This window comes from Patagioenas fasciata, chromosome 1, assembly GCF_037038585.1.
Source record: "Patagioenas fasciata isolate bPatFas1 chromosome 1, bPatFas1.hap1, whole genome shotgun sequence".
NCBI classification, from domain to species: domain Eukaryota; kingdom Metazoa; phylum Chordata; class Aves; order Columbiformes; family Columbidae; genus Patagioenas; species Patagioenas fasciata.
This window is the reverse complement of record NC_092520.1, coordinates 165,130,564-165,144,354: the sequence shown is the minus strand read 5'-3', so window position 1 is coordinate 165,144,354 and position 13,791 is coordinate 165,130,564. Positions and strand designations below refer to the sequence as shown.

The window sequence follows — 13,791 nt, the reverse complement described above, 5'->3', positions numbered from 1 at the left end:
GCATGAAGCTGATTACTTGAGGTTATTTGCTTGATAAAAGCTGAAGGAACAGCAAGTCAGACCTAACTCTGAAGTTTCACAGTTTTCATACTATTTGAAGACCTCTGACCTATCTGCGGCAGAATGCAAACCCCCCTCTCTCCCCCCACCCCGCTCCTTCAGTATGGAGGGAGTAGGCACATCTCCCTCTCTCTGCTACTTGAAGCTAACAGCTTCTTTTGTTTGGCCCAGAGCACCCTGGCCAGGGCCATTAGGAGAAGGGACTGCCGAGGTGCCAGTGAGCCGCTGGGCACCTGTGACCAGTGTGGGGGATGTCTGGAGGCTTCAGGGGCACCCCACACACGGTGTGGGGGTGCAGAGAAGCTTCTAGAATGCCTACAGTCAGGTCTGATCAGCCAGTATAAAAACGGGACTCTGGTCGAGACTGAGCCCATTGTCGCCGGTCTCTCGGAGCTCGAGGAAAATGCTGCAGCCGAGACCCCGCCTCCCTGGGATGGAGACCCCGCTTGCCTTGCCGCCACGTGTGTGAGTAAAACCCCTCGCAGGATTGCGAGTATATTTATCCTTTCCGTGCACATATGCACGTGCAACTTCCCGTGCTTAATACAAGCACGTATAAAATTATTTCCTCGCAGAATTGCGAGTGTATTTATATTCCGTGCACATTTGCACGCGTACTTTAAATTATTTCCTCGCACAACCGCGAGCGTACGCTTTACCTTTATCTCTTTAAGAATAATCCCGCACCGTGTTCAGGCAAGTGTGTACTCCTCTGGGACTCAGGGGTGGTTCCGGCATTGTTTTGGGTGAAGCCACGTGCATGCACTCTGTGGACCGCCTGTTGTATTAGTTGCTGCCCCTTAATAATTTTCCTCAACTGATACCCGAACCTGTATTTAAGTCACTTTTGGAGTGCTAAAACCCTGTTTCTCACCGGTTTAATAAAAGTTGTTTTGGACCCTGTTGTCCCTTAAATTAGCCTCGGGGTGTCTCCATGACACTATCTCAGCAAGTCTTTACTGTGAACACACCAAAAACACTAAACATTTAAGAATGTTTGTAGGATTCACCCGTGACTGCTGAATGTCTCTGCAAGTAAAGTATATTCTCTCCTCCAGTCTTGTTCTCTTTTCAACCCTTTTCTAATGGCTTCCTGGAATACAGTGCTTATCCTTTGCATACCTAGAGAAGTTTCTTTTTGTTAACTACGAGTCTTGGCTGCATGTCTGAGGAGCCTCTTAGGTTCTGCTGCTGCTGCCTTCCTGCCCTCCATGACCCCTTTTCTCTGGACTATTCTCCCAGGTCTAAGTACTCATCCGAGTTTGGGAAAGTGCAGTCACTGCCCTCACCAAAAAACTCAGGTTGGCTCTGTGCAACACATTTCTGTTTACTACCCCCAGACTCTTAACAGAACAAAACATAGAGGAAGTAATTAGGGAACAAATAAGAAATTTATACTACCCAAAAATAAGCCAACTATCACATCTGGTTTTAACATAGTATTATAGACTTCTCTACTTAGTTTCATCTATCATGATCAAACTTTGTCATGACATTTTAACGACTGATTTTCTCAGCCATTATATTTTGAGCAATGCTGTTCTCTAAAACAAATTTTGTGTCCAGGAAACACTATTGTCACAAGTGATTGCTTCCTTAGTTTTCGAGTATTCACCCAGTTCAACTTCATAACCAAAGGAAAGCAAGACTTAAGAGCATCTGGTGCAGATATTAGGATTGGTACCTGACTGTAATTGTTTTAGAAACATAATTAGGTCTTTGCAATTATTTAACAATTACAATTGTCATCAATTTTAAATACTTTGCCTTAAACCTTAGCAGTTTATTGCTAACTCTGTGATTTGATACAAACTTAATTGGTTATGACGAATGAATTAGAGTCATTGCATCTTATAAAACTATACTTCAGATAGAGTAGATTTTTTTAACAGATTTTTGCTCCTCAGGGAACAAGAAAGAAATAACCACTACAAGGATAAATATACTCCACTAAATTTATTCTTAACTCTGTTCTATCTACATAACCAGGGCACAAAATACAACAGTTAATGATGAATTAATTACACTAGGAAAAGGATCCACACAGTAGTTGTGTTGTGAAGTATTCTGTGTAGGAATTAGTTATGGTTCTCATAATTGACACTCCACAAAGGAAAATCAAAAAGAGAAAAACAGTAGCGAGAGGGACGGCCAAGAAAAACACAAGATTTCATTTCTTGGTCTTAAACTTAATGCAGAAAGCACATGAAAATTTCACCTGTGTGGTGGGATGACCTTGGACTGCAGCTAGATACCCACCCAGCTACTCTCCCGCTCCCACGGGGATAGAAAAAAGGATGAAAATGTTTGTGGGTCACGATAATGAGAGGGAGATCACTTGCCAGTTACTGTCAAAGGCAAAACAGACTCAACTTGCAGAAGATTAATTTTGTTTATCAACAATTAAAATAGATTTAGATGATGAGGAACAAAACCAAGAACTAAAACAGAACTTTTCCACCACCTCCACCCCTTTTTCCCAGACTCAGATTAACTCTTTAAGTCTCAAAGACTGTACCCTCCCCCACAACATGAGCATCACATGTGGATGAGGAACAGGAATTGCTGTTCATTCATAACAGCTCCTGTCTGCCCCATCTTCTTCACATTTTCCCCTGCTCCTGCTTGGGCTCTCCACAGGCTGCAGCCTCCTTCAGGATACATCCACCTACTCTACCATGGGGTCCTCCACAAGCTGCAGGGTGGATATCTTCTCCAGCATGTTTTTTTTTATGGGCTGCAAGGGGGACAACCTGCTCCACCATGGTCTCCTCCATGGGCTGCAGGTGAATCTCTGCTCCAGAACCTGGAGCACCTCCCCCCCTCTCTGACCTTGATGTCTGCAGGGTTGTTTCTCACACTTTTTTCTTTCCCCTTTCTGCTATTATTGCTCTTTCTTAAATCTGTTTTCCCAGATGCATCACCCCATCTTGTCTGGTAGGCTCAACTGAGCCCCATGATGGCTCCTCTAGAGCCATCTGGAAGCCATCTGCGTCTGACACAGGGCAGCCCCTGGCCACTCCTCACAGAGGTCCCTGCAGCCCCCTCATTGCCGGCACCTGGGCACTCACACCCAGTTCAACCTGCCAGCTCTTCCAAAACTTTGAAATTGAGGAAACAGGTAGAAACTTATGAGAAAATATGTTAGTTCAGAAGGAAGATCAACATCATCTGAATTTCAAGCCTCCTCTCACACAAGGCCCACTACCAACAAGCCTCTCAGCAGAGATAATACTAGAGATGTGCATATAGGGAGCAGCTGATGATTTGTTTCACCACAAAGTATTTTAGATCATATCAAGGCTAGTTATAGGCTGAGGGGTTGTTTCTTTGCAGTATAATCAGGAATATCCTTTCCAAAGTGCACTTTTCAGTTCTGAAGAAATACTTCCTTAAATTCAGAATAAATTATTATGCTACCAGGTGAGTATGTGAAAACAGAGAAAGTATGTGTGTCCAAAAGAATTAGAGATAAAACTCTGTAATTTAGAAAGTGTCACCAGAAAATTATTTTAGGTCTTTTAAATGAATTCCAGCCAGTATGATTAATTTGTCATAAATTCATATAATTTCAGATGGTGCAGATGTTCTGCAAGTACAGTGTTTTACGGTTCTACAAATGTTTTAGCTGTAACCACCTCAATCTGAGAAACTCCTTCATGTTTAGGCTGATTCCAAACATGTGAGTTTCTTGCTACTGGTAACTGTGAAGAAGGGCAGTCCTGGAAGTGGTTGTTACAGTCATTGAGCAAATGGTGGGAAGAACAGAAACGACGTGGAGGAAGATATATGTCAGACTCTGGATATTTTTTTTCTTCTATGGCTTTTATTCAGAAATGGCATATGTTCTTGTGCTGAGTTTAGACTGCTTAAAGGTGCCACTCCATTGAATTTTTCCCATAATGTGCAAAGCTTGCATTAACATTGTATTTCTGGTAACCCTATCCATATCATATCTCTCATGCGCAACTACATGGATCACATCTAACCCTTCAACTAGATGTATTTTTATCTTAAATAGATTACTAAACTTCCTATGTTCTTTGACTTCTACATAAAAGCTTCACAGAAAAATCAGAACACCTTGATATAACAATTTTGTATGGACCGATATCCTCATGAAAGGACATGAAAGTTAAAGACATAGGTCTATGAATGCTAATTCAGGAAAAATGATATAAAGCTTGAACAAAATGTTTTATCACATAAATCCTTACAATTCATAGACCTCAAACTGCAACAGTTTCACATTCTCCTGGCTTTGATAATGTATTACTTAAGAGAAGCAGGTGTCTGATGAAGCTGTTTCCATGAATTATACCAGTTGTACAATTTCAGTAGTTCATATAAATGTAATTTGAATAAGATATATGGTAGAGAGTTATCATAATGATAATTTAATTTGGTTCATTTTGAATGACAGTTTGATATTTTTGTCAGAAAAGTCAAAATATACCATTGCTGAGCTGGATTTTATTTAGAGAATTTTGAAGGAGTAGTCTGTATTCTGAAGGGTTTTAGTCAGCGCATTTCATTTCAGTATCATATAAGTTCAGGAACTCCAATAGACAGATATAAATAAGATAGAAATCTCATTTCAGGGGAAAAAAAAAAAGGAATAAGACAGAGGTCTTAAAGCCTGGCTGTATTTTTATTTTGCAGTTGATGAAGAAAGAAGGATCTCTTTTGAGAAGAAAGGTTTATTGCATTAGTAATTTTGCAGTCCACACAATGGTGGCATAACAAACTAGAAAGACTGGCACTACCTTGCACAAATATTTGAGACAAAAAACATTTCAGACAACACAGCCATCTATCTATTTAGTAGGAACCACATACTCAATAAAGTGCTTAAGCTTTTAACTTTAGACATATGTCTAAATGCCAAAATGTGTGTTTTTCAGAACAGTGATGCACTTAAGCATAAGCTTAAATGCTTTGCTTATGTGGAACTTTAATGAATACCTCTCCGATAATCTTGACCTAATGTAGAATGATCGCCTTCTCTAGGGATTACTAGCAGTTCAGTTAAATTCTGTTTTTTCTCAATTGCAGATGTGAAATAAAATCCTTTAGAGACTAAATGTAAACCACAAATTATGCCTCAGAGACATGAACTGAAGTCTGAGATAAGAAAAGCTTGGATTTTTATGCATTCAGGCACCCAAACTCAAAGGAGGCAATATCATGCTTCTTGCATTTTCAAAGTTCATGTGACTTCTGTGACATTTCCTTTTGTGTTTACTACATCCTATTCTTTGAGTAATTAGTTTCTTGGCATAAGGTACATCAAAGACAATGAAAACAAACTATTCCTTTGAAGGTTGCACTATAAAAGAAACCAGGAAACAGGATTCACAGTTTAAATCTTTATGACACGAAAGACCTTCCTAGTGTGTCACAGACTTGTTTTGCTCAGCCACAGAAAGTTCTATCAAACAGTTTAACTGCCCCTTTCCCTAACACATACAGTCTTTCCTTCTGCAGCAAGTATAATTCTCTATTGATTCTTACAAAGGAAGAAATAGAAGCTGAGTTAAATGACGCATGTTATTGTATATGTTCCCAAATATCTGAAAATTAGAACCAGTTCATAGGGTTCTAAAAACCGGTTAAAACAAGTTGGAAAAAAGATCTTAAAGGGATAGGAACTCTGCATCCAATAACACCTGCTAATTACGGCAGCACTTAATCTAAAGTAAGAAGAAAAAAAAAACATACTTTCATATGTTTTGTGAACCATACCGTAATCCTGCAATAAAAAACAACAAATGTAGTGAAGAGTTTTTAACTTCAAAATTTTTATATTTATTTGAACAAAAAGATGTACTTTTTGTTTCACTTTAACAGTTAGTATCTTGCAGGCATAGCTTGATGGAGGCAGTATCCACAGACATAAGAATAATCTTGCACCTAAAATCAGTTAGACTGTTTTCAAACGGTACTTGAAATTGCTGTGCACAGATACGTGTGCAAATTAGCTGTATTTCATATAGCATGGTCTATATATCCGTTAGTTTTGAAATTCAGACACAGAGTTTGGAATAAGATCATTTGAAATAAAAGTAAACCATTTTTAAACCATTTTTTTATCTGTAATTAATTATTTTAAGAAAAATAAAAAGACAAAAAATCCCAATGCTGAACAGACACACAGAAATTTTTCCTAAACCATTTGGTTTTGTTACTCTGACCAGAATTAGCATCATTGCAGCTTTTCAGAAATCAGTTTTGCAGAAAACACATTGCGAACAGCAAGGGTGATTAAAATCTTAAGGGAAAAAGCTTATGGACTTTGGAATGAGCAAGGACTTAAAATGCTACCAAACTCTATCTGAATAGCAAACCTTGGAAATACCTGCTAAACTGAATAAAATGATTCTTTTGCCTGTGCTCATCACTTCAGGTATTATAAAATGACTACAAAGTGGTTTGAAAGTGCTACCTTAACATATTTCGGCATTTTGCAATTTCACTTCAGTCTACTTTGAAGTAACAGTTGGCAGTACTTACGAAGAGTCTACAAAGTTTGCAATCAGCAGACTAAGGAGTTCTACAGCTATTTACCTTACAGTGCTATATTAGTTCTAGTAAACAAGGACACATAAAGATCCAGAATCAATCCAGCGTTCATACATATTGTGTGTGTGTATATATACAGATCTGTGCAGTGTTTCCCTGTGCACATTCCTATATAGCCTCAGATTACAGGTTTGGGGGCTTTTAAGTGCTTTATAGTAACTACTGTAAGTGTTTTGATGTAATTTCAGTTTGACCTGGTACATCTGGTATATTCAAACATAAGCAGAATACTTTTGACTTATTTTGGTTTTTTTGCTCAGTTTGCAGTATTAATAAAAGGAGTGAGGTGGGGAAGGAAAGAAGAGAGGGAAAACAATCTTGCACTCATACACCTAAATGCTCCACATATGTTGTAAAGGTATGATTTACAGCTCACAGTTCTAATTGGTTTGACATTCTAATATTGATATAGACTACTCTTTTTGTTGTTAAGTACATTATAAAACGTGTTTGTAAACTTTTCAGTTTAACTGTCCAAAATTAAAATTTTGAAAGAAAGATCAACAGTATGCATACAATCTCAGTTTATTATGAAGGTTCTTAAAAATTTTCTGTACAGTCATGCAAATCTTTTGCCCTTGCAATGAGTCTTGGCACTAGATGGCAATGCATGTGACTATAGTTTATAGTGACATTTCTTCTTCTCTGATGAGCTTGTGAGTCCACGGGTTTGGAGTAAACCTGGAAGACAGCTGGCTCAGAAAAATGGAGGAAATCTGCTTTGCAGTGCTTCCTTGATCTACCTGCTGCGAACTCTGGAAGCAACTCAATGGAGACTCTAGTCAGATTCACCGCTGTCAACAGATAGGAAAGTAAACCCAACAGGAATGAGTTTTTCAGGCTGGAATTAGGTTGTTACAGTATTTATTTTCAACACTATTTTCAAAGGTGTTTTTTTTTTTTTTCCTTCTCTGACAGAAATTCTAGTTTACAAGGAACTTTGATATATTTGGTTTAATTTATTAAAAAAAAACACCAAAATTTTGAAGCACACATATTTGCTCTTAAAACAGAAAACCTGATTTTCTAACAAACTGGACCAGTTCAGAAATACTGCATAAACAGTGAGAGGTAAGTTAGTATCATTATTAATTAATCACTCTTTGGCAATTCAAGGGAATTAGGAAGCTCTTTCTCTACTCTTTGTCTATACAAAAGGGACAAACATAGCAAAAAAATATTCCCTCTGTTGACATCCAGTAGTCTTTTACTAATTAACTATGGTCATGTCCATTTTAATGCAGCAAGACATAAGCCTGTATGGACTGAACACTCTGACCTGGTGTAACGGAGCACTTGAACACAAGCTTAACTTCATATATGTGTCGTACCTTTGAAGAAGACATGGAGTTGAATATCATATGACTCATTCTTAAATCTGCTGTCAATTCAATATTGTTCTACAATGTATGTTTTCTAATAACAAAAACAACAAAAGTTCCATCCATTTTCTTTGGCAAATTCTCCAGTCCATTTCTACACATTAAGCAATATTTGTGATATTAAGCCTGAATGTACTGCATCCTGCATTGAATCCCTTATTCCTTTTGCTGAGTCTTAATTTTATATATTTCAATTTAGTTTTAACATCAACTAACACTTTCTCTATTATGTAATAACACTTACCTCGGTGTATTTAAGTTATCTGGTGATTAATTCAGATATTGTTTTTTTTTCCCAGGTTCCAAAACATCTTTATGCTTATATATCCAATTACAGGTAAAAATCAAACATATAAATTCCCTAATCCCATGGACTGGCAACTGGTTTGTGTGATTTAGCATAGGATTTTTAATCGTAAATGGGGGTGATACATAGAAATCTTCACATATTTCCACATGTTTCAGAAAGAATTTAAATGGCGTAGTCTCAAACAGTAATAAGGCTGGTAACTTGATAACAAATTTTTTCTTTTTTATAAGATTTTTATTACTGATAAAATTTGTTTTAATAGTGGCAGAAACATCTTCAATTTTGCCAAAAAGGTGGGGATATGTATAAACTAAAAAAATTTTTAAAAAACACCGAAAAAACAAAACAAAACAAAGACCAAAAAACATACTTCTAGCTTTCCAGTTAAAAAAAAAAAACCAAACAAAAAACAAACTAACAAACAAACAAAAAAACCTTGTGAGAATTTAAGGCAAAAAATACATTTTCTTTTTTCTTTATCTCTTTTCTAGACATCATACTTTACCAGTTTTTTATTTCCTCGAAAGGACTATATATATCAGTGAACAAAATTTTTTCTTGCTCAAATCAAGTGATCAAAATCAGCAGTTTGAACTTTTCCTTGTAAATATATTCATGTTTGTGTGGAAAAATAAATACAAAGGATCTCTTCAGTCCTATGGAATTTGTGCCCATATGATCCATCTGGAGTTTCAGGCAAAAACCAGTCTGCAGCAGTAGCACGTCTTTTGGCAAGCTGCTTTTCTAGCTTTTAAACCATTTTCTAAGCAAACTTCAAAAAAATTGATACAGAGTGACAAGCTTAAGGGGCTTTTGGACTAGTGACTAACCAAAGCAGGTCACCTTTTGCTAATTAATATCCCTGCTGCTCATGAATTTTTCTTTCCACTGTTTAAGTGTTGTTAAAGTTCTCAGTTGTATGTCAATGTTGTATTATACTGATATTACAATAATCAACTGTGAAAGGCCCCAGATGTATTGTGGAGGAGAAAAAGGAAGCCTTTTGTCAAAAGCCAGTTCCTGCTTCCTGAACTTTGATATAGCTTCTAAAGTTTCTCTCCAGATAACAGACCGCAGTCAGAACTCAGAATATAGGAGAAAGGATACACACACATACATGCACATATATTCAGAGTACAGTCCTCCTCACATAGAAGCAGATGTCGCAAATGAAGTGCACCGGCTAAATGAAAGCAAATAAAGATAATTTCCCAGAATCTAGTAAAACGCCTACAGAACAGTAATGTAAATGAACTGCTTCTGGAAACAAGAATAAGTTCTGTTTGAATGAAGGTGACATAAAAAGAGGTAATCTTTAAAGTCACAGTGGTGTTTTACTCTGATACAATGGCATTCTTCATATTAAGTTGGAAGGTCAAGATATGGAAAAGAAAAACAAAAAAAAAGATACACTAGGTTTAGTAACTGGTTTGTGCTCTTTGCCAAATATTTCAATGGGGTTTAAATGAGTTTAACTATAGTACTGCCTAATTCCATCACATAACATTACATGCACACCAAATACTAAAGAAAATGTGTGATTTTGTGTTATTTTTAGCTTTGCATATTTTTCCTCCACTTTCATTCATTTCACCTTTGAGACTTAAGGTAAACTCCAAGCAGAGACCAGAAAAGCAAATCATTTCCTTTTAATTACTCCTCCAGGAAATCATTTAATGGAGGTTCACCCTGGGTCATGTTAAACTGCTATCACAAATCTCTACGCCACAAATGAACTAGGAGAAGAAATCTGTCTGCCACACATGGTGTGACTTTGGGTAATTTTTCCCAGGTGTTTCTTTCACTAATAGATAAAGAGTAACAAATGTTCTATTGGGGGAGGGGGGAAGAAAAAACTCCTTCCTATATAACTCATATCCTGTCCTTTTCCAATAATTATGTCATCTGATACAAAACCGACATGGTGCATATTAAAAAGGATTAAAAACTCGATGATACGTTTCAATAATTTATTGTTAATAATTAATCATCTTGAAACAGGTGCACTTCCTGTGGGTCCTAAAGGGATCATTTTTATACTCTGTTGTCTAATTGCTTTACTGGAGAAAAACCTGACAACCTTTTCCTACTAAAGTTAGTAGATGCTAAATGGATTACAAAAGAATCTAGTAAAGAGGAAGACAGATAAAAAAGAAACAACAGAGTAATCCAGACAGCTCAATAACCGGGGCAAAAATATGCAACTTCTGCCTTGGTATGATGAGCTGTAAAGCAAGAAATCTACCCCGGCAGGCAAGCGTTCTGGCAGGGATTAGGAAGGTCATGATAGATAATGAGCTAAACATGAACTCTCACTACAGATCTGTAGCTGAAAGGGCTAAGGAAATCCTTGGATGTTTAAACAGAGGACTATCAATTAGAGAGGCTACATTATCTTTGTATACGACAATCATGCAACTGCATTTGTAAAGTTTTAACCACTTTTTGGAGGTCTAGAAAGATGTTGATCTGTTGGAGAGAGTTCAAAGCAGAAGCATGAGATTGATTAAAAAGACTGGAATATGTGCATTACAGTGAAAGACTTAAGAAGCTAAATCTGTTTATCATAACCAGAGTAAGGAGAGATCTAATCATAGTATGTAAGCATTTAAATGGGAAAAGAATGTTGTTAATAGAGACTTCTTAGTCCACTTATAATAAGATAAAATGGCTTAAAGTGAAAACCAGACCATTTCAATCTCCAGTTAAGCAAATCCAGGAGAAAATCAAGAAAACAAGAAATATGTCTCCATGTATTGCATTGCCTTTATATAGAAAATGGAAATGTGTCACTAATAATTTTCATCTATTTTAACACTGTAGAGCAACTGAATCTATAAGAAGAGAGCTATTAAATGGAAACTTTAAACTCATTTTTTCGTAAATTTGAGACTGACAAGTTCAGTGTCTTAATAAAATTCAAGAATGAAAGAAGTATCATGGAGAGTTTACAAATATAAAAATAACAAACAAGAAATTGATGTGCAATACACCGATATAAAAGAAACAAAGAAAACTCAATGCAAGGCAGAAGAGATTGTTCAGTTTCTAAAATAGAAGGTGTTTCATACCTCAGGCATGAATATAAGAACACAATGTGATTTATATTAGTCCACATGTGACTGCAAATCTGTTCATCTTCTTACACACTAAATTAGCAGTGCAACAATTTCACTTGTAGGAAACACTGAATGCTCAAGCTGGATTTCCTGAACAAATACAGTAATTCATTTTTTCTCCAATATATGTGCCAGCCTTCCTGACTTTTTTCAAGTATGTGGTCATTGTGCAATACAGTAAATGTTTCATATTGAATCGAATTACAAATATTTCATTGCACAGGCCACCTCCTTCAACAATACAAATCACTGTGCTTATTCAATTAACCTCCTGTGTTGCTGGGGGTAATACTTGAGACTTCTCTAGATTTCAGTGGAATATATTTTTATGGGTCTCACTAGATTCCCATGAAATCTTGACTCTTCCTCTTTGCTACTGCACTTGGCAAAGATCCACTGTGTACTTACCACGTGAGAAAGGAATACCTTTCAAGAATACAATAAATTCTAAGTTCAAGTTTTGTTTTCCAGATCACTGACACAGGTTTAGAAAATAAGTTCCCTTTCTCCCTATATGATAAATCATCTGCTCATTCAGTTTGGGTTAGCACGCCATGTTACTGTTTTTCTGACTTAACATTGGTCTACTGTCGGTCAGACATACTTTGAAAGGTATGCAAAAGTGTTCTATGAGCCCCAGGACAGGACTGCACTGTATAAACAGTATTCAGTCTTCTGAATCTTTATTGAATTAGTTAAATCTGCAAAATAGTATGATAATAGTAACTGTCTTGACTAAAAAGACAAACACACACAGCAGTGTATTTCATTGGTAGATAAATCCTTCAAACATTGCTGCAAAAGCCACTAACAAGGTCACTTCACATTCAGTAACCATGGAATTAAAACCTTCCAGGGAATTGCTTTGTGCTGACCAGTATCTAAATTCCTCTTTAAAGTCAAAAGAGAATTATCCTTCTTCTTGATTGTAAAGCAGACTTTCATATTGGGGATAAATGCAAGATGAATGATTCATGGTTCTTCAGAAATGGAAAGATATGCAATGGCATAAAGAGATGGGACATTAACTCTTTATTACATAAGACACTGTAAAAACTCTATATTCATGGAAATAAAGACATTGTTCTATCCATTTAGATGGCGAGGGTGCTTTTTTAATCAAATGGGGGTGGTGTCCTTATAATCTTTGAAAAGCAGACAATGTACATTCTCACATATGGAATAATTTAATACACTAATTAAACAGTTATATTAATTAGCCAGTGCTAATCAGTGGATTCAGTAAAGTATGCATTGAATGAGTTGATGGTGACAGGAGCAGAAAAAGAAAACCAAGAAAAAAACACTAGGCCTAAGCAATCTCCTTCTACCATTAGATATAATATCACTTCTAGCATTTGCTTTTTTATGTTCTTACAGCTTCCTTGCTCTATAAAGAAAAAAATGGGAAATTAGAAGGATTTCACAGTAAGAAATTATGTCAAACTATCCAGGTAGCAAACAGGTGTAACTAAAATGCTGAATTTCCATCGTACACAGAAACAGTTTGAACAGCACAGTCTCAAACAATTTAGTCTTGAGAGCAATTCTTTGCCAACTGCTCTTGTCTTCCTGGATGTCAAAAATACTGGCTTAACGCTGAGAGCTGTTGCTGCATTGCTAGCAATATAGAACTTATTCACAGACTGAAAGTGAAAAATATAAGAGAGAGAAAAACAAAAATGGAACTTCAAATCTATTTCAACAATAATATGATAAAATATTTTATGTCAGGAATTTTGAAAAGACCAGAATGTAGCAAAAATTTGGTTGTTGTAAGAATTTCTTCTGATGCTTAATATTTAAGGCTTATATATTTAAAACAGATGAGTGTTCATTTTATAGTTTCCAAATGTGAAAACCTGGAAATAATTAAGCCATTATTTTCATAACATCTCATTTAAGCAAATTTTTCCTTTGTTACAGCTAGGTGTTTAAAAAATGCAGTACGTTCATTTCAAACTGATATCAATTATAGCCAGGTCAGGGGGAAGACCCTTACACTAGGCCAGCAGATGCTTGAGAAACTAAAATACAAGAAAAAAAGATCCAGCAGCTACTGTCTTTAATGGAAAGTACACAGATACTGCATAGAAAGCTTTTATCTGTGACTCTCATAAACTTAATGGAAGACAATTATTTCAGAAGGGCTTCTTAAGGTCTAAACACTTGTGTAGTTTTGTATTTTCCACGAGGATTACTTATATTAGTAACAGTATTGTTCCTGGTAAACCTTACTCCTAGTGACTTCCATAGTTAATCGGTAAATGACGAAATATATAAAAGGAATGCACAACATTTGAACAACATTTAACATGAAGTGAGAGAAAATTTGAAG

General features: G+C 36.3%; 2 long non-coding RNA genes across 2 annotated transcripts; both read left to right on the top strand.

Annotated features, from left to right (window-relative positions):
- The first annotated feature begins 441 nt into the window (after nt 1-441).
- Nucleotides 442-7,441, top strand: LOC139827061 (uncharacterized). Its single transcript, XR_011737246.1, has 3 exons — nt 442-525; nt 6,903-7,000; nt 7,296-7,441. It is a non-coding gene; the product is annotated as an uncharacterized lncRNA (long non-coding RNA).
- Nucleotides 7,442-7,562: 121 nt separating this feature from the next.
- On the top strand, nt 7,563-12,083 carry LOC139827060 (uncharacterized). The gene is made up of 3 exons (XR_011737245.1): nt 7,563-7,713; nt 8,324-8,361; nt 10,000-12,083. It is a non-coding gene; the product is annotated as an uncharacterized lncRNA (long non-coding RNA).
- Nucleotides 12,084-13,791: the final 1,708 nt, after the last annotated feature.